Source organism: Culex quinquefasciatus, chromosome 2 (genome assembly GCF_015732765.1).
Source record: "Culex quinquefasciatus strain JHB chromosome 2, VPISU_Cqui_1.0_pri_paternal, whole genome shotgun sequence".
NCBI lineage: Eukaryota > Metazoa > Arthropoda > Insecta > Diptera > Culicidae > Culex > Culex quinquefasciatus.
The window spans coordinates 2686450-2708399 of NC_051862.1; positions in this window are offsets into that span (position 1 = coordinate 2686450).

The window sequence follows — 21950 nt, forward strand, 5'->3', positions numbered from 1 at the left end:
TGGCAATCATTGATTAATGACGATTTCCATAACTTTACAAGGAATGGGATAATCGTTACCAAAAAGTATCAGCATGTGTAGGACAGTATTCTAAACAACTTGTTGAAGAAATTTTGTCAAAATATTGAAAGCGACGCAAAATTTATATCTTTGAACGAAAAATCATGACAATGATGGAAGTCTTCACGTTAATGTCGGCCTTTAATGTCAATTTCCTCTTCAAATTTCCGCTCAATCATCTTCAATTAGACAGATTGGAGACGATGGCGTCACCTGAAATTGTTTCATCTTTTGACGGGTGGAGGAAAAATGCGCTCGCCTTGGCGTCCTTTATTTTTCAAGAACGGACAATATTTCATGGCTGTCCAGCGCGCGGACTCCGCATAAGTTTGCTCTCCATGACAGCTCTTTGGCAGCAAATTGGCTCCGGTCGATGCCAACTAGACTAAACATCTTCCACGTCTGAGTCTGCCACGCTGAGCGTAGATCATCCTAGTAGGCGGAGTAGACTGAGATGACACCCGCCGGCCGGGTTAAACAGGCAAGGTCTACTGCGTTGATACTTTGCATCGCTGACTACGACCGGACGGCGGTTGGAAAGTCACGATGATCCGGAAAAAGGAGGGCGCCCACTCTGGTTTGTTATTAGTTGCTGGTTGAAACGTGCCAATGTTTTTCTTTCCCAAATGTTTTGTATATTTTGCTTGGAGTATCATTCTTGGAATGGGACTTTTCCTAATGTTTGTATATGATGTTTAAGATACGTTTATATTGCTGCATCCTCACATAAACACGCTTCAGTACCACTCCTCACGATTAAATTCCCACCAAACAAATTGCTTCGCTCCGGTAGGTTCAAATTTACAATGCAACCATTCTCCCAACCGACCACATAAACGGGTCTATTTAGCACGCTGATGACGAATACGAGATTCCGCCACCGTCGCGAGTGACAAACTGTCAGATGTCCTGTCTCTGGCATCGGTTTTCAGGCCGCAACTAAATTTAATCGTTCACTTTGCGATCGCGAATGCATTCTTCACGCGCGCGAAAGAGTTGGTGGGTGCGTCCAATTCTGGGAAATTTATCCCGCGACAACAATCTGCGCAGAGGGAAAACGTGAATTGCAGACATAGTGCGAAAATGCAGTGAAAATTCTAAACGATCCGACGGGAAACACTTTGACACCGAGGCGGATCGGTCGGTGTCGTCTTGCATAAGTTAGTCATTCTAGCGGGGGGGAAAGATCATTCCCACCGTATCATGAGGAGAAATGCAGGGAATTGCAGTAGGCTGTGCAGTAAAACAAGAATGCAGAATAGTAGCGCCACATTAAACCTTTTCTTCGAAAAAGTGCGTGGCTTGCTGTTCTTCTCAAGTGTTACATTTATGTTCTCATAAATTAGTTTTACTCTTTTAAGTATATTTTACAATAAAATCATGATATTCTACAAATTCGACAAACATTGCCTTGCTCATATCCGAACCTCTCTAGTTCTTAGTTCAATCTTCGTAACAATTTAAAAAATAATTTCTATATTGGAGTGAATCAGATTTTTTCAGCTTCTTTAGACATAAGACATGTTTGGGCTAAATCCTTTGATTTATTGTGTTGGTTTTGGTAAGAAGGGATGAATGTCCTTCTAATAAGAACTTTTCATCGAAAAATTAAACACAAACAACTATTTAAATGCTAAAACGTCCACTTCTTTTCAGTATGCAATTCAAAATAGCTCAGTTGATTGCATGCATTTTGAATACTTTATATATTTTTATTTATTCAGCGTAAGGTTTGACCTTTTCTACATGCTACGTGTGATATCGATCGACGTACATACAGAGGTTTGATAAACGAAATTTAGAAATAATAATTAGAAGCACTCAGCGTTCCACTTAGGTACATTAGTCAAGCAAATTTTATCACCTTTGTTGATCATAAGTTAGATTTAAACCCGATTTGACATGATAAGAATATATATTTAGATATACCTACAATCATCTAAATTATAATTGCAATTGAATTATTTCATTAAATGTATCAAAGAAGAAACAAACAGTTCAATACCAGTTTACAGAGAGATACAAAACATTTGTATGATCCTATTAAAATAACGTTTATTCATGCTTTGAAGCTAAGCTTTTGGATAAATTTTAACTTAATATATGTAGGATAAAATCATAAAATATTCTAGACATATTTATCAAGCACTTAAAGTTAATTTAAATGATTTAAATTTGATATCCAAAAATCTATTTAAAACTTAGGGGTTATAATATTAACCAAGAATAAAATAATCAACAAACCAATTATACATTATTAACTCTAGTGGATAAAGTTTTCTCTGATAAAATATCTGTAGCACCAAGCAATATGTTCTAAATATTTCATTCAACGGATAAACGAACACCGAAAGCAAATGGGGAATCGTCAACTTCTCATGAAGCTTGAAAATTCAAACTCACCATGCTTGCCTTGCACGAAATATTGAACGCAAGTCAAGTCTCGCTGAGAAGATGATTGCTTGGATTTGAAATGGTCGGTGATGGCAAGAATAAATAGTTTCGTTTAGTGTTTTTATGATTTTTTATTATGATATTAATTGAATACTAGTGGCATGTCTCTTTTTATAATCTATAAATGATTGGTTACGATTGCAAACATTGTAATTGTTACAATGTACCTCAAAATTGACGGCCAAAGTTCACCCCCGAAAAAAAAACATATAACAAACAATTAAATAAAATAAAAATTATAAGGTAACCAAAATTGTGAAACATTTCACTGAAATATTTCATAGGCGTCCGAAGCACCGGGAAGGCAAAGCAGAAATTTATGGTCTTGATTTCCTTAAATTCTCGCAAATTTTTATAAAAAAAATATCGATTGTTTTGATGTTAACAGCTTGTTTAAGACCTAAAGAATGCAATTCACTAACATTTCCACTCAAATTTTTGCGATTCATAAGCAAAATCGAGTGTCCGGATTTCAAATCAGCTTTTATCAGTGTCCGGGATTCGAAGCACAACAAGTCATTTTAATTTTCAAATTCTGATGAAAAATTGATAGAAAAGACATATTTTGCATGCATTCTCTGTCACTGTTGATACTTCATCCTTCCAAATGTCCAACTTGTTACATGTTTTATTGCCAGCTATAACAAAAATTATATGCTACTAAGTGTCTGGATTTTGAATCATTTATTCAAAATAAAACTTTTGTGAAATTTTCAGATTTTATCAACAAAAATAATTTCAAAATTTTAAAATCAAGATTTACTTGCAAAGATCTGCAAATAGATAATTTTCCTAATTTCATAGTTCAGACCAAATTATAAATTTTTTGAAATATTTTTGATGAAAAGATCCGAAAACGTTAAATGTTTAAACATTGAAAATCGGACCAATTGTTTCCTAGATATCGTCGGTTGAAAATCACAGGCTAATTAGGTGACACTTCAAATTAATTGGGGGGCTGCAACTCAGAAACGACTTGAAAAGTCTCAAGGAGAAAATTGTAGAATATTTTTTCAGCTTTTCACATATATTTTATCCAGGGGTGCTTTTCTTTAAAGAAGTACTTGAAAAAAAACGAAAAAAACCAAAAGATTTTTTTTCCAAAAAATCCTAATCATATCCTACAACTTTGCCGAAGACACCAAATCGATCAAAAAATCCCTTCTACAGAATTTCTGCAATTTTGCATGATGCATCTTGACATAGGGAATGCATGGACAAAGTTTCACACAAAATCAAAAAATGAAAATTTGAAAATCGCGAAATAAATTTGCGAAATCGTAGAAAACTACTCAGCAGTTATTTCGAACAGTTGTTTTAGGGATGTTGCAGCCCGAAATTTTTATATTGTTGGGTGGTTTGGGCAGATTCAGAGCATTGAAATTTGTTTTGTTGCCGTCAGGTTATGATTTTTAGAAAATAATGTATATTTTTGCAAAAAATATGTTAATCTTATCCATGTTTTTAAAATTTTACATCATGATAAAATGTACCATTTTCGAATCGGTGTATTTTATTAAAATTTCTGTGAAGTATTTTTCTATTCAATTTAATTTAATATATTAAAACAGTGAGTATTTGTTCTATTTTTTCCAAAATTCAACTTTTTGATTTTAATTAAAAAAATTTAGTTTATAAAAAATAGTGCCTATAGTTGCTAAAAAAAAACATTCCGGAAAGATAAGCCAGATAAAATACTTATCCGAACTAAGGGGAGAATTCATTTATTTACTCAAATTTTGAAAACAGACAAGCTCACAAACAATACTCCACATACAACAAACAAACAAATGTTTCAAAAGCGCATATAGCAAGTTGATGATCATGTGAAGCAATTCGGGACTAAGTGTCCATTAAATAATACTGATATTTGTCTAATAGTCTAATATAACAAAAATGTTAATTAAAATATACATCAATTCGCATGATTCACACAAAATTGGTCAGTTATTCATGTAATCCCTGACATTCTCGACCGCAAACAGCAATCATCGATCAACCCCGGTGTCACCGCGATGTCACCACGTATCCTCAAACCGTTGCCAAAGTCACGATCAAGTCTCGATCCAATCGTCCGATCATCGCCATCGCCACATCCGCGACTCACAGCGGTGTCATAATTTAATAAAACCGTTTAATTTGATCCAAATCCCTAATAAATAACACCCCCGATCTTGGCACCGGTTCAACCGGCTTTTCACCACGGAAAACTTCGGTGCGGCGGCCGCGTTAATTGATTACATTCCCATCGAACATGAGTTTTTCGTGTTTTTCCCAGCCCGCGCGTCACCGCCTACTATGAGTTTGAGCTGCCAAGGGGGTTGATACCTAGCTAAATGAGGTGGAAAATTATGAACGTGTAGGTAAGTGTGGCCTCTTGAGATGTTCGTTTCGGCTTAAAATAGTTAGAGCCATAAATAGCGGTTAGTTATGACGATGCGGTTGAAGGGCGTTCTAGCAGGCCATGACACTGGAACTTTGGCTGGATGGAAGTTATGAAATTTTCTCGTAGACTGATTGGAAAACAGATCTTAAGTTAAACGAATCTATTTGACTAGTTAAAGCATGCAATGTCTGCGCGTTACAGTCGATTAAAGCTCCAGACTACACGCAAAAGATCTAATCTAATTTATTAACGGATCACGTGCTCCAATTTTGGCAAGTACCCTCCCGTTGGACCCAAGACTGATTCGTCTATTCCGTCCAGATCCGAGCCATTAGCTCGAGACACAGTCCATTAAGATGTTCTCAAATTTTGTCTCAGCTGTTTCCACTTAAAACCCGTGGCACGGACACGCGGACGACGGCCTGCTTGGATTAGCACCAAGGTAGTAAATTACGATGGTGCTCCGATGACAACCTCACGTGAGACCGCGGGGGTTTTCATGGCCTACCAAGACTACTACCACTCGACTGGATGGAAATTTTACGCCCACTACATTGTATTTCTTGGTGTATTGTTGGTCACGGTGCCGGGGCCAGAGTCGAACCCAGGCCAGGCCGTTCGGACGATCCCGCAGGTCATCCACGGCGCACGCGTTCCTCCGAACAAAGTCACTTAACGAGAGACACAGATGGTACACGATCGTGAACGCGCGCTCCCGTACTAGTATTGGTAGTCGGCGTGTAAATTTTGACTATTAAATTTCCCCCGGGAAAATCTATCGCGGACCATCGCTGGCGGAGAAGTGTCGGAAAATTTTAAGTCCCGCGTTGAACTTTGACTTTCTTCAATTGACCGATTTATAGCAAAACTTTAGAACCGTAAGGCTTATCAAGCAAGCCGCGTCCAGGTAGGCCGGTCGGGACCACGTGCGCCACGGCACAACGGAAGTAACGGCAGCACTCCGCTGTTGTCATGGCCTGCTGTGCGACGGCCGAACCGACGCCTGGGCGTGTGATTCTTGGTAAACTTTATCTTTAGTACGTTTTTGGAATACCTTCCCACAAAAGAGAATTTAATTTCCTCGTGGAAGGTATACAAGTGAACAACAAGAAAAAATAACTCAAAAACTGAACAAAAAGAAAGGCGCCCATTTGATTGACACTAATTGGAGGCCACGATGGCAACCCGAAGGTTAAACAAATCTCCTCCTCGCGCCCAGCCAAGGAGAGCGATTAAGCCATCCGATTAATAAATATGAGTTATGACTAGTCTGCGCGGGGAGGGCAAAGGTTGAGGAAAAACTGGGAAAAGTGGTTGAAAACTGAAATCAATAAGGAGCGCGCGAAGAAAGAACGTGATCGTTTGAAGTTTTTTTTATTTTTCTATTTTCTGGTTCAAAACTCGAGTCGACTTCGAGGAATGTTAAAGTCTTGCTACGTGGAAAAATGGTACGAAAATAGATTTACGTTGGTGGAAAGTAGAACGGCGGTGAGTTTTGTTGTTTTCCCTGCGAGAATTGACGAATTTCGTATTTTGTTATTCGAAGATTGAGTGAATGTTGTGGGAACAAAGTGGGCATGGTGAAGTTTGCTTGAAAAATTGCTAGATTTTGTTTTTAATCTGGATGATCATAGATGATGTTTCGGAAAAAAAAATAATTTATTGGATTTTAACAACCAAATGGTATAAGTTTTTTTAAATAAAAAATTCTTAATGGTTTTTTGGTTATTATATGATTGGAACCGAATTAAATAGCTAATAATTTAAATTGAAACACGATGCACTATGGTACATTGGGTGGCCAAGTTTCAAAAAAGTGACCTTCTCCAAATATTTTTTGGTATTTTTATCTCGAAAGTAAACATTCTAACTAAGAAAAATCCAAATTTTCAAAGCTGTAAGTTTGTTCGTTACGGAGATACGCAAGCTGAAAGTCAAAAAATGGAGTAAAAAACTAGCGTTTTTCGTAAAAAAGGCTGATTGTTTAATTTTAACATAGCTCAGCCATTTTCAATATTTTATTAGGACAATTATACATCTTTGGAAAGGTAATGAGATAAGCTTTTAAACTATTGACAGATAAAATGTTATTTCCAAACCAAAAACTGAAGTTTTCATCGTATAACTGGAGCATTTTTTTGACAAAACTTATTTTTTGTGTTTGTTAATCGAGTACTTTTTTTGCTAACCGATGCTAAACATGAAACTAAGATCACTTAAAAGATTGGATCATAATCTAACATTGCTGAAATTTCCAGCCTTTTTTGCGTTTTCGGAGATATGCCATTTTGAACATTTACGTTTTATCAAAATTTGCTGCAATCTACATATGCGCCCGTTTATTTCACTTGCTTTGCTACCTACTTCGTGGGCATCGTCGCTTCAAAAATCAATACCTGGTTTCAAGAAGTTCGAAATGACTTGATTGGAATTTTCTGTTGCCTACATTTAAAATTGAGTACCTTAGTCAAAATAAGGTATTCGTACCGAAGTTTTTCAAGCGAAATTGGAGAATCTCAGTTTGATACCGAAAAAGTATTCAGCAAAATATTGACATAGCATGATGAATTTCTGCGATCAATCCATGAAACTGATCCACATTTAAGTTCTATGTTGGTTAGTACAAAACATCATAAAAAGTACCTTTAACATATCCTGAAGCCGTCAGAAACTCTATAATCAAATGAATTTTCATGAACAAGAACATCAGGATTAGTAAGAATATGTTTTGTTTTTATCGTTTTACTTCATAATTAATATTTTGAATAAAATTAATTTTTCTGTTATTTGATTTAACAATTCAAATTTTCGCAATTTATGCCCGTAAAGGGTAGGTGGGGCGTGGGGGTGGGTCTCAAGTTATATGGCATGGACTCACAAAAGAAACACACAGCAGTAAATAATAAATATTTGACTTTAAATGGATTTATTACGTTTAACAAAATTTTGTTGGAGGAGGAGGAGGGGGGTGTGAAAGAAAGTGAAGGTAGGGGTTGTGTCCTTAAAGTGGGGATGTATTAGCTGATCCATAATTTAATAATATAAACTTGCAATACAATATATACGCAATTCTTTTGCACTTGCAAATGTATGAAAAGACTATTTATTATAAACAATCAACTATTGAAAAACATGAAAAGTCATAAAAATCGACGTATATCATTTCAATACCATACAATTACCCAAATTTGTATGAAAAAAACATTTAAAAAGCAAAAAAATAATTTGGCCGCCTGTTTGTATGGAGATGGCCCATAGTGGCCCATAGTCTAAATCTGTTCTATAAGTAATTATTTAAAAAAAATAATACTTGCAAAATCGTATATGTCCCAGTAGAGGATACCAAAAATTGGTTTCATTTTTTTATTGAATTGTGAAATCTTGTATCACTTATTGAAGACCTTTTTAAATGTTAGATTAATATTTGTTTCTGATATTTCCAGACATTTAAAAAATCAAAAATTTCATTAGAATACTATTTGTGGGTTTTTCAACTATTCAAACAAATTTAAAGAAATACTTTTTGGTTTCTGTAAGGCCGTTGCAAATATTTTTTGAAGTTTATGTCCCTCGACTTTGGTCGGGATCGAGGGAGGAGGGCAAAAAAATAAAAATTTAAATTACAAACTAGGGTATCAACATTTGAATGAAAAAAAAATGTTTTAAAGTGCATTTTACACTTTCCCAGTTGTTTTGCAATTATTAGTTTTCAAAATATCCAATTATTGAAGATATTTTTTTTTGCCGAAAAAACAACTTTTTGCGGTGCTGTACATTGGAATTCCACAAAAATTGAAAATATTTTTGATCGATATCAGACAAGCTAAATATGAATTGAAACGCAGGAAAATGCATTTCTCATTGATTTCAGTTGGATAGACTTCTATTTTTTTCGCCCCCTGATTTTTCGAACCGAATTTGAAGAGGGGGGGGGGGGGACATAAACATTGAAAAATATTTGCAACGGCCTAAAAATAAATAAATAAAATTTGATTCAGGTATTTTAAAATATAACAATATTTTCCTGAATACTCTCATCAATACTTACAACTATGCTGAAGATTCCAAATCAATCAAAAAGCCCGAATTCTCAAGATATTTTTTTTTATATTTTGATAGCATGTTTGTGTGGAAGATGTCATAGCTTTATGGAGATTTCCTAAATATTTTGTCATTTTCAGAAGAGCAAACGGCGCCTTGCCACAAAAAAAAAATTGTATTGATTTAAATTTCAATGTAGGGAGCGTTCTTTTATTACGTAACGCAAAAAAAGATTTTTGGACACTCCCTCCTCGTAAAACAACGCAACTGCGTTACGTAATAAGAGAACGCTCCCTCATATTTTTGAAAGTATTTTGAAGGGGAGAGAGGGGAAACTTGATCCCCGGAGATATTGATCTCGTTAACGTGTGGATAAATAAATTAGCTTTGTTCTAGAAAATTGTGCGAAATTTACTCAAACTTACTGTAGAAAACAAAGAAATAAAGTTAAAAAAACGTTCAGTTAGTCTTAGGAATCTTTTTTCTTTGCTTTATGTGTACAGAAAACAATTAAAATTTATTCAAAACATGATTTTAAAAAATAATAAATAAAAGCAGAATGGAAACTTGACTCGGTTCTTTTTTTATATTTTGAAAAAAAACAAGGCCTTTTTAAAAATAAATAATCAAACTATTTCATGTTAAAACCGTAAAAAGATAAGAGATTATTAGAGATTTCATTGTAAATCAACGTTCAGACAAATCTTCTACATTCATATTTTGAACATTGGTTTATTAATCATTTTTGGGATTAAATAAAATCAAAAGCTTTGAAGTCTCATGCTTGATAGCAAATTTTAGCGTTACTTAAATTAAAAAAAAACTTGTATTGATTTTTCACAATTATTCTCATAAATTCAATGCATTATTGGAAGACAATTTTTATTAGCGCATCGACGTGTTAAATTAGGGGCGTATCCCCTCTTTTCCTAGTGGTCAACAGAGATCATTATCATTGGTTAAACTGGCCCCAACATTATATCCTTCAAAAGGGCACAAAAAAACTCTCAGAATAAAAGTCCTTGAAGACATGAATAGGAAGAAAAAACTTTTCCAGACAAAACCAAGCAAAAAAAATCTCCTCAGTGGAAATCGCAAAAACCGGCGATACATAAAACCAGTTTGCCTTGAAAGCAGCAGCAGCACACGTACAGTCTACACATACACAAACAGAAATGTACGTCACGAAAATGAGGGGAAAAACCTGGAGGGGATAGAGAGGGAGAAAAAAACATAACGAACCACCCTTGAACTCACGTTCCACAGCCCAGCTCTCAGGGGGTGGTTGATGGACTAGTGAGTTATTACAAAGTGACGCAAACGCCAAGTTTAGTTTAAAACTATATTCAATGTTTACCTCTTTGGTTTTTTCGAAGGAATTCTTTCGAAAAAAAAATCTAAAGATGAGAGATGAGATCAATGTCGCTTACGTCACTCAGTACAAAATAAGCAAGTTGAGGGGTTGCAAACTTCCACCCCAGTGGGCAAGGATTTTTTTTCTTGAACTGTTTTTTTTTTTTTCATTGCTTTTCCTCTCTCTTTCTCTTTCGCTATATTGTTGAGTGTTTGAAATGTGTTTTTTTTTTTCAGGGGAGTGTTGAAGTTTTTTTTCGGTTGCTGATTCGTCCACCGGTTACCTCCCGTCGACCGGATTCGGCTCCAGGGCGCGATTGTGCGTAGTTGCGATTTTTTTTCGAATGGAGTCATGATAAAAAAAAGTTGTTGAATGGGAGCTGAAGGATATGCGATTTTTTTTCCTGTTCAATAGCCTGTTGAGCAGTTGTGATTTCAATGAGAGGGTTGAAATAAAAAAGTAAAAACAGCAAAACTAGTTTCCACCAGCGAATTGTTTAGTCATCATATGACAAAATCTTAAAACTGTGCTGAATCATCTCCAAACAAATTAAATTCACATTCATGCCTCCCCCGAAAACGTTTCGAGCGCCAGAAATAATATCTTTAGTCGCGCATCGTACCGCAAGACAATTGCATTGTTTCTACTAATTCTCAAATAATTTCTGGCAATCTCACAAAATTTATGATACACATTTCGGTGGCTTTGCGCCAAATAATCCCTTAAAATCTCTTCCTTCTTACATTGGACGAATCATTACACGAAATTTTACCGGCTGTGTCATATTCACACACAAAAAAGCAACAAGTCTTGTTCGCAGTTGGCATAGATTTCTCAACTGCACGCGTTCGCCATCATGGCTTGCTCCGAGCTAGCGGGACTAGACATCATAAATCATGCAGTAAATGAGATTCAGCGAATCAGACCGCGAATCACCTGAAAGATACCTGGTTGCCAGTCATAATTTTGCTCCCAAATTTTGTTCACTGCAACTCTGACAGCGCGGCACGCCGGAAAGATCGAGGGGGCCTAAAGAGACAAATTCCCGAGCAAAACAATCGCGATGAAAACCATTTGACTCGCGATGCTCCTTGGCACGTCCCAGACGGGGTTCAAAAATAGACCCCCAGACAGCACTGGCCTGCACATTTTCCGCACTTTTGAGCACGGCTTTCTCGTGTCAATTCGGTGAGATGTTTGCGTAAATAGTGAAAATTCTTGTCCGAAAAACTAGAAAATCTCAACCGACAGCAGCAGCAGGCAGCGCCACCACCAACACGATCTGCGAGAGAGCATTAATTAGACACGATTTGTCATTTGGACCATAGTTTAATTAATTTGCGTATCAACGATTCACGAAATAATTTAATTTATCATGATCATCGCCGGGAATGGGCGGTCTTCCTGTACAGTAGGCCATGCCGCGCGAAAACTGATGGACTGCTTGGATACAGCTTAATTCATACTGAGTGGGAGCAGATGTTGGCTGGTCAACTTGCGATATGGTAAAACGGTCTAATTTTCAAATTATTTCGTACAAATCGAAACAAACACATTTCCGGGCAATCGTGCAGTGGAATGATTTCATTCATCGAAAACGCAAACATACACTTAGGCTTACAACAATAAAGCAGATGAATACTCGTGGGTGCTACAATTTTCCACCATGCAAAATGGTTCTATTATTAGAGAACGTGAAAATCGGAGTGTTGTTTTCCTACCGGTTAGTTGTTGCGTTTGTGTGAGAACGATCATGAATTTGTTAGCGGTGTAAACAAGTTGATGGAGTTCATTTGGTTTGCAGGAGATGCTGGGGTGATTTTGCAGGAAGTTTTTTTTCAATTTGTTTAGACTTTTTTGAACTTTGGATAATGTATAGCCGAAATTGCCAAAAATTTGAAAAAAGTTGATTATTGCAGTTGCATTTAAACCTTTAGTTCATATTGATCCTTGCGCTGTAACTTGGATTTAGCCCGCACTTTTTCTCGCACTTTTGACAACAAGAGTTCAAAAAGCTAGGCAACCACGTGTTGTTTATTTACATTTCCAGTCGCAGTTTCCACCAAACTGAACTTTTAGCACTTCAAAAGTGCGATTGTCAGGTGAAAACGAGCGAGCAACCTTGGCTCGCTTTGATCGTTTTTGATGGAAATTTAAAATTTTCAAGGCAGTTTGACAAGTCGCAATAGTGCTATCGATAGCAATAATATAGTGCGAAGTCCAAGTTAGTGGGAATTGCGCAATATTTATGTATTATTATTTGAATGTAAATTGTCAAAAAAATGAAGCCCAAGAATTTTTTTAGAGATATTTTCTAGGATTTTGGTACAATTTAATTTAACGTTAATTTGAAAATTATGAATTTTTAATACAAATTATAATTAAAAGATACATATAGTATCACAAATAAAGACTACCCGCGCCATCAACTTGTTTTAATAAATAAATAAAATAAAATAAATAAAAAAATGTTTTAATGAAAAGTTTAGTGGAAATGAGCAAAAACTAATTATTTCTCTTAACAAACCATTTGGAAATAAATGCAATGGAATATGCAAATATTAATATTATTTCAAAATAAGATATCAGCTTATGATGATTAAAATTATTAATTTTAAGGAAAGTTTAATTTCAAACTTAAGGAATATTTCTAAATGACAGATTTTATTTATTTTAACATTCAAGTTTTTCGATCCATTCTCGATAGAACTATGAAAACCACATATAAAAGTTGCGTGAAATCAGAGGTATTACACAGCTTTTGACTAGAAAGCCTCCAATAAGATTTGATTGCAACAATCAAACTCCGTGTGTAGTTTTTTTTAAATATTATAATGTTATTCAATTCAATTCAATTCGGTTTTATTTGTGAATAATCAAATTACAATTTGTACATATTATGAACCTAACAGAGTTTTTGTGTTCATTTCAGCTGTGTGTTACGTCTTAATTCGGTTTAGAGCAATTATTACACTACTCGACAAAACAAAACTTGTGTCAAGGGATTGACGATATCTCATCGGTTCCTCAGAGAAAAGGCATCCCCGAATCCGATGCAATCGACAGAATTTGATTTTATGTCCACGCGGACTGACGAGAAGCTGGTAAATTTTTTAACATAAAAAAATCGAACAATTTAAAAAAAACTTGCGTCTCCTCCCAACTATATGAGCCATCTACAAAAATATGGAGGCGCCTGGTGCATAGCCATTTCCTTTAAGCACAACGGAAACAACCAATACAAATGTATAAAAAAGTTGTCAAGTTCGGGGGGTCCACAGCTAGCATTTTTTGTACGATTATAAAAATAAATATTAAAAGTTTAAAATTAAAATATTTGAAAAACATTTTTTTTTAATATATTTGTTTACTAAAATTTTATGTTTCTCAAAGGTCTATGGGTACTTCGGGATGTCCATGGTAATCCAAGGACTCCCTAGAGTTAAGATCTATGAGTCTACCGCCGTAACAAGCAAGAGGTCGTCGGATTTTGACCCCGGATTATGTGCGTATAGCATCAGTGGATATGGTAGACTACTATATGAATGTAATGGGATGTACATGGTCATCCAAGGACTCCCTGGAGTTAAGATCTACGAGTCTACCGCCGTAACAAGCAAGAGGTCGTCGGATTTTGACCCCGGATCATGTGCGTATAGCATTAGTGGATATGGTAGACTACTATATGAATGTAATGGGATGTACATGGTCTTCTAAGGACTCCCTGGAGTTAAGATCTACGAGTCTACCGCCGTAACAAGCAAGAGGTCGTCGGATTTTGACCCCGGATTATGTGCGTATAGCATCAGTGGATATGGTAGACTACTATATGAATGTAATGGGATGTCCATGGTCATCCAAGGACTCCCTGGAGTTAAGATCTACGAGTCTACCGCCGTAACAAGCAAGAGGTCGTCGGATTTTGACCCCGGATTATGTGCGTATAGCATCAGTGGATATGGTAGACTACTATATGAATGTAATGGGATGTACATGGTCATCCAAGGACTCCCTGGAGTTAAGATCTACGAGTCTACCGCCGTAACAAGCAAGAGGTCGTCGGATTTTGACCCCGGATTATGTGCGTATAGCATTAGTGGATATGGTAGACTACTATATGAATGTAATGGGATGTACATGGTCTTCTAAGGACTCCCTGGAGTTAAGATCTACGAGTCTACCGCCGTAACAAGCAAGTGGTCGTCGGATTTTGACCCCGGATTATATGCGTATAGCACCAGTGGATATGGTAGACTACTATATGAATGTAATGGGATGTACATGGTCTTCTAAGGACTCCCTGGAGTTAAGATCTACGAGTCTACCGCCGTAACAAGCAAGAGGTCGTCGGATTTTGACCCCGGATTATGTGCGTATAGCATCAGTGGATATGGTAGACTACTATATGAATGTAATGGGATGTACATGGTCATCCAAGGACTCCCTGGAGTTAAGATCTATGAGTCTACCGCCGTAACAAGCAAGAGGTCGTCAGATTTTGACCCCGGATCATGTGCGTATAGCATCAGTGGATATGGTAGACTACTATATGAATGTAATGGGATGTACATGGTCAGGTCATCCAAGGACTCCCTGGAGTTAAGATCTACGAGTCTAATGCCGTAACAAGCAAGAGGTCGTCGGATTTTGACCCCGGATCATGTGAGTATAGCATCAGTGGATATGGTAGACTACTATATGAATGTAATGGGATGTACATGGTCTTCTAAGGACTCCCTGGAGTTAAGATCTACGAGTCCACCGCCGTAACAAGCAAGAGGTCGTCGGATTTTGAGCCCGGATTATGTGCGTATAGCATCAGTGGATATGGTAGACTACTATATGAATGTAATGGGATGTACATGGTCATCCAAGGACTCCCTGGAGTTAAGATCTATGAGTCTACCGCCGTAACAAGCAAGAGGTCGTCAGATTTTGACCCCGGATCATGTGCGTATAGCATTAGTGGATATGGTAGACTACTATATGAATGTAATGGGATGTACATGGTCTTCTAAGGACTCCCTGGAGTTAAGATCTACGAGTCTACCGCCGTAACAAGCAAGAGGTCGTCGGATTTTGACCCCGGATCATGTGCGTATAGCACCAGTGGATATGGTAGACTATATATGAATGTAATGGGATGTCCATGGTCATCCAAGGACTCCCTGGAGTTAAGATCTATGAGTCTACCGCCGTAACAAGCAAGAGGTCGTCGGATTTTGAGCCCGGATTATGTGCGTATAGCATCAGTGGATATGGTAGACTACTATATGAATGTAATGGGATGTACATGGTCATCCAAGGACTCCCTGGAGTTAAGATCTACGAGTCTACCGCCGTAACAAACAAGAGGTCGTCGGATTATAACCCCGGATCATGTGCGTATAGCACCAGTGGATATGGTAGACTACTATATGAATGTAATGGGATGTCCATGGTCATCCAAGGACTCCATGAAGTTAAGATCTATGAGTCTACCGCCGTAACAAGCAAGAGGTCGTCAGATTTTGACCCCGGATCATGTGCGTATAGCACCAGTGGATATCGTAGACTACTATATGAATGTAATGGGATGTCCATGGTCATCCAAGGACTCCTGGAGTTAAGATCTACGAGTCTACCGCCGTAACAAGCAAGAGGTCGTCGGATTTTGACCCCGGATCATGTGCGTATAGCACCAGTGGATATGGTAGACTACTATATGAATGTAATGGGATGTCCATGGTCATCCAAGGACTCCCTGGAGTTAAGATCTATGAGTCTACCGCCGTAACAAGCAAGAGGTCGTCGGATTTTGACCTCGGATCATGTGCGTATAGCATCGGTGGATATGGTAGACTACTATATGAATGTAATGGGATGTACATGGTCATCCAAGGACTCCCTGGAGTTAAGATCTACGAGTCTACCGCCGTAACAAGCAAGAGGTCGTCGGATTTTGACCCCGGATCATGTGAGTATAGCATCAGTGGATGTGGTAGACTACTATATGAATGTAATGGGATGTACATGGTCATCCAAGGACTCCCTGGAGTTAAGATCTACGAGTCTACTGCCGTAACAAGCAAGAGGTCGTCGGATTTTGACCCCGGATCATGTGAGTATAGCATCAGTGGATATGGTAGACTACTATATGAATGTAATGGGATGTACATGGTCATCCAAGGACTCCCTGGAGTTAAGATCTACAATCGATGTAAAGTTATCGAAATATTTAAGTTTGAACGATGAACAAAAGTCCTTGCTTACCACTTTAGCCAAACGGCAACCTCTTTTTTGTTACGGCGGTAGACTCGTAGATCTTAACTCCAGGAGTGCTTAGATGACCATGGACATCCCATTACATTCATATAGTAGTCTACCATATCCACTGATGCTATACGCACATAATCCGGGGTCAAAATCCGACGACCTCTTGCTTGTTACGGCGGTAGACTCGTAGATCTTAACTCCAGGGAGTCCTTAGAAGACCATGTACATCCCATTACATTCATATAGTAGTCTACCATATCCACTAATGCTATACGCACATAATCCGTGGTCAAAATCCGACGACCTCTTGCTTGTTACGGCGGTAGACTCGTAGATCTTAACTCCAGGGAGTCCTTGGATGACCATGTACATCCCATTACATTCATATAGTAGTCTACCATATCCACTGATGCTATACGCACATAATCCGGGGTCAAAACCGACGACCTCTTGCTTGTTACGGCGGTAGACTCGTAGATCTTAACTCCAGGGAGTCCTTGGATGACCATGGACATCCCATTACATTCATATAGTAGTCTACCATATCCACTGGTGCTATACGCACATGATCCGGGGTCAAAATCTGACGACCTCTGCTTGTTACGGCGGTAGACTCATAGATCTTAACTCCAGGGTGTCCTTGATGACCATGTACATCCCATTACATTCATATAGTAGTCTACCATATCCACTGATGCTATACGCACATAATCCGGGCTCAAAATCCGACGACCTCTTGCTTGTTACGGCGGTAGACTCGTAGATCTTAACTCCAGGGAGTCCTTAGAAGACCATGTACATCCCATTACATTCATATAGTAGTCCACCATATCCACTGATGCTATACTCACATGATCCGGGGTCAAAATCCGACGACCTCTTGCTTGTTACGGCGGTAGACTCGTAGATCTTAACTCCAGGGAGTGCTTAGATGACCATGGACATCCCATTACATTCATATAGTAGTCTACCATATCCACTGATGCTATACGCACATAATCCGGGGTCAAAATCCGACGACCTCTTGCTTGTTACGGCGGTAGACTCGTAGATCTTAACTCCAGGGAGTCCTTGGATGACCATGGACATCCCATTACATTCATATAGTAGTCTACCATATCCACTGATGCTATACGCACATGATCCGGGGTCAAAATCTGACGACCTCTTGCTTGTTACGGCGGTAGACTCATAGATCTTAACTCCAGGGTGTCCTTGGATGACCATGTACATCCCATTACATTCATATAGTAGTCTACCATATCCACTGATGCTATACGCACATAATCCGGGGTCAAAATCCGACGACCTCTTGCTTGTTACGGCGGTAGACTCGTAGATCTTAACTCCAGGGAGTCCTTAGAAGACCATGTACATCCCATTACATTCATATAGTAGTCTACCATATCCACTGATGCTATACTCACATGATCCGGGGTCAAAATCCGACGACCTCTTGCTTGTTACGGCGGTAGACTCGTAGATCTTAACTCCAGGGAGTGCTTAGATGACCATGGACATCCCATTACATTCATATAGTAGTCTACCATATCCACTGATGCTATACGCACATAATCCGGGGTCAAAATCCGACGACCTCTTGCTTGTTACGGCGGTAGACTCGTAGATCTTAACTCCAGGGAGTCCTTGATGACCATGGACATCCCATTACATTCATATAGTAGTCTACCATATCCACTGATGCTATACGCACATGATCCGGGGTCAAAATCTGACGACCTCTTGCTTGTTACGGCGGTAGACTCATAGATCTTAACTCCAGGGTGTCCTTGGATGACCATGTACATCCCATTACATTCATATAGTAGTCTACCATATCCACTGATGCTATACGCACATGATCCGGGGTCAAAATCCGACGACCTCTTGCTTGTTACGGCGGTAGACTCGTAGATCTTAACTCCAGGGAGTCCTTAGAAGACCATGTACATCCCATTACATTCATATAGTAGTCTACCATATCCACTGATGCTATACTCACATGATCCGGGGTCAAAATCCGACGACCTCTTGCTTGTTACGGCGGTAGACTCGTAGATCTTAACTCCAGGGAGTGCTTAGATGACCATGGACATCCCATTACATTCATATAGTAGTCTACCATATCCACTGATGCTATACGCACATAATCCGGGGTCAAAATCCGACGACCTCTTGCTTGTTACGGCGGTAGACTCGTAGATCTTAACTCCAGGGAGTCCTTGGATGACCATGTACATCCCATTACATTCATATAGTAGTCTACCATATCCACTGATGCTATACGCACATAATCCGGGGTCAAAATCCGACGACCTCTTGCTTGTTACGGCGGTAGACTCGTAGATCTTAACTCCAGGGAGTCCTTGGATGACCATGGACATCCCATTACATTCATATAGTAGTCTACCATATCCACTGATGCTATACGCACATGATCCGGGGTCAAAATCTGACGACCTCTTGCTTGTTACGGCGGTAGACTCATAGATCTTAACTCCAGGGAGTCCTTGGATGACCATGTACATCCCATTACATTCATATAGTAGTCTACCATATCCACTGATGCTATACGCACATAATCCGGGCTCAAAATCCGACGACCTCTTGCTTGTTACGGCGGTAGACTCGTAGATCTTAACTCCAGGGAGTCCTTGGATGACCATGGACATCCCATTACATTCATATAGTAGTCTACCATATCCACTGATGCTATACGCACATAATCCGGGGTCAAAATCCGACGACCTCTTGCTTGTTACGGCGGTAGACTCGTAGATCTTAACTCCAGGGAGTCCTTAGAAGACCATGTACATCCCATTACATTCATATAGTAGTCTACCATATCCACTGATGCTATACTCACATGATCCGGGGTCAAAATCCGACGACCTCTTGCTTGTTACGGCGGTAGACTCGTAGATCTTAACTCCAGGGAGTGCTTAGATGACCATGGACATCCCATTACATTCATATAGTAGTCTACCATATCCACTGATGCTATACGCACATAATCCGGGGTCAAAATCCGACGACCTCTTGCTTGTTACGGCGGTAGACTCGTAGATCTTAACTCCAGGGAGTCCTTGGATGACCATGGACATCCCATTACATTCATATAGTAGTCTACCATATCCACTGATGCTATACGCACATAATCCGGGGTCGAAATCCGACGACCTCTTGCTTGTTACGGCGGTAGACTCGTAGATCTTAACTCCAGGGAGTCCTTGGATGACCATGTACATCCCATTACATTCATATAGTAGTCTACCATATCCACTGATGCTATACGCACATAATCCGGGCTCAAAATCCGACGACCTCTTGCTTGTTACGGCGGTAGACTCGTAGATCTTAACTCCAGGGAGTCCTTAGAAGACCATGTACATCCCATTACATTCATATAGTAGTCTACCATATCCACTGATGCTATACTCACATGATCCGGGGTCAAAATCCGACGACCTCTTGCTTGTTACGGCGGTAGACTCGTAGATCTTAACTCCAGGGAGTGCTTAGATGACCATGGACATCCCATTACATTCATATAGTAGTCTACCATATCCACTGATGCTATACGCACATAATCCGGGGTCAAAATCCGACGACCTCTTGCTTGTTACGGCGGTAGACTCGTAGATCTTAACTCCAGGGAGTCCTTGGATGACCATGTACATCCCATTACATTCATATAGTAGTCTACCATATCCACTGATGCTATACGCACATAATCCGGGGTCAAAATCTGACGACCTCTTGCTTGTTACGGCGGTAGACTCGTAGATCTTAACTCCAGGGTGTCCTTGGATGACCATGGACATCCCATTACATTCATATAGTAGTCTACCATATCCACTGATGCTATACGCACATGATCCGGGGTCAAAATCTGACGACCTCTTGCTTGTTACGGCGGTAGACTCATAGATCTTAACTCCAGGGAGTCCTTGGATGACCATGTACATCCCATTACATTCATATAGTAGTCTACCATATCCACTGATGCTATACGCACATAATCCGGGCTCAAAATCCGACGACCTCTTGCTTGTTACGGCGGTAGACTCGTAGATCTTAACTCCAGGGAGTCCTTGGATGACCATGGACATCCCATTACATTCATATAGTAGTCTACCATATCCACTGATGCTATACGCACATAATCCGGGGTCAAAATCCGACGACCTCTTGCTTGTTACGGCGGTAGACTCGTAGATCTTAACTCCAGGGAGTCCTTAGAAGACCATGTACATCCCATTACATTCATATAGTAGTCTACCATATCCACTAATGCTATACGCACATGATCCGGGGTCAAAATCCGACGACCTCTTGCTTGTTACGGCGGTAGACTCGTAGATCTTAACTCCAGGGAGTCCTTGGATGACCATGTACATCCCATTACATTCATATAGTAGTCTACCATATCCACTGATGCTATACGCACATAATCCGGGGTCAAAATCCGACGACCTCTTGCTTGTTACGGCGGTAGACTCATAGATCTTAACTCTAGGGAGTCCTTGGATTACCATGGACATCCCGAAGTACCCATAGACCTTTGAGAAACATAAAATTTTAGTAAACAAATATATTAAAAAAAAATGTTTTTCAAATATTTTAATTTTAAACTTTTAATATTTATTTTTATAATCGTACAAAAAATGCTAGCTGTGGACCCCCCGAACTTGACAACTTTTTTATACATTTGTATTGGTTGTTTCCGTTGTGCTTAAAGGAAATGGCTATGCACCAGGCGCCTCCATATTTTTGTAGATGGCTCATATAGTTGGGAGGAGACGCAAGTTTTTTTAAATTGTTCGATTTTTTTATGTTAAAAAATTTACCAGCTTCTCGTCAGTCCGCGTGGACATAAAATCAAATTCTGTCGATTGCATCGGATTCGGGGATGCCTTTTCTCTGAGGAACCGATGAGATATCGTCAATCCCTTGACACAAGTTTTGTTTTGTCGAGTAGTGTTACTGTTAATTAAATGCACAAACAAGAGTAAGAAAAAGTTTTCAAAAAACTTACGCAATTGCTAATGATAGGGGATAGGAATAGAAAAAGCTTACAACTAGATCACAGCAAAATTTAATCAATTATAGATGTGCTTGATCATCAGCTCCCCAAGGGCCAGGAATTGCTCCGCTTTGTTACGGCAGGTCCGGAACCGCGTCATCATCTCCCCCGCGAGAGCAAAGAACTCCGGCAGGGTAAAGAGATCTTCCCCGGTGACTTCTTGCTGGGCCGCATTGCCGCTACCGGCAGCGACCACGCTGGCGAACGATCGACCCCATCCAGGAGGGAACGCTGGGTTGTCCGCTGGAACTGTACGATGACCAGCAGCCGGCACGGTTACGCTCGGTTACGCTGAGGAGGGTGGGACGCTGCTG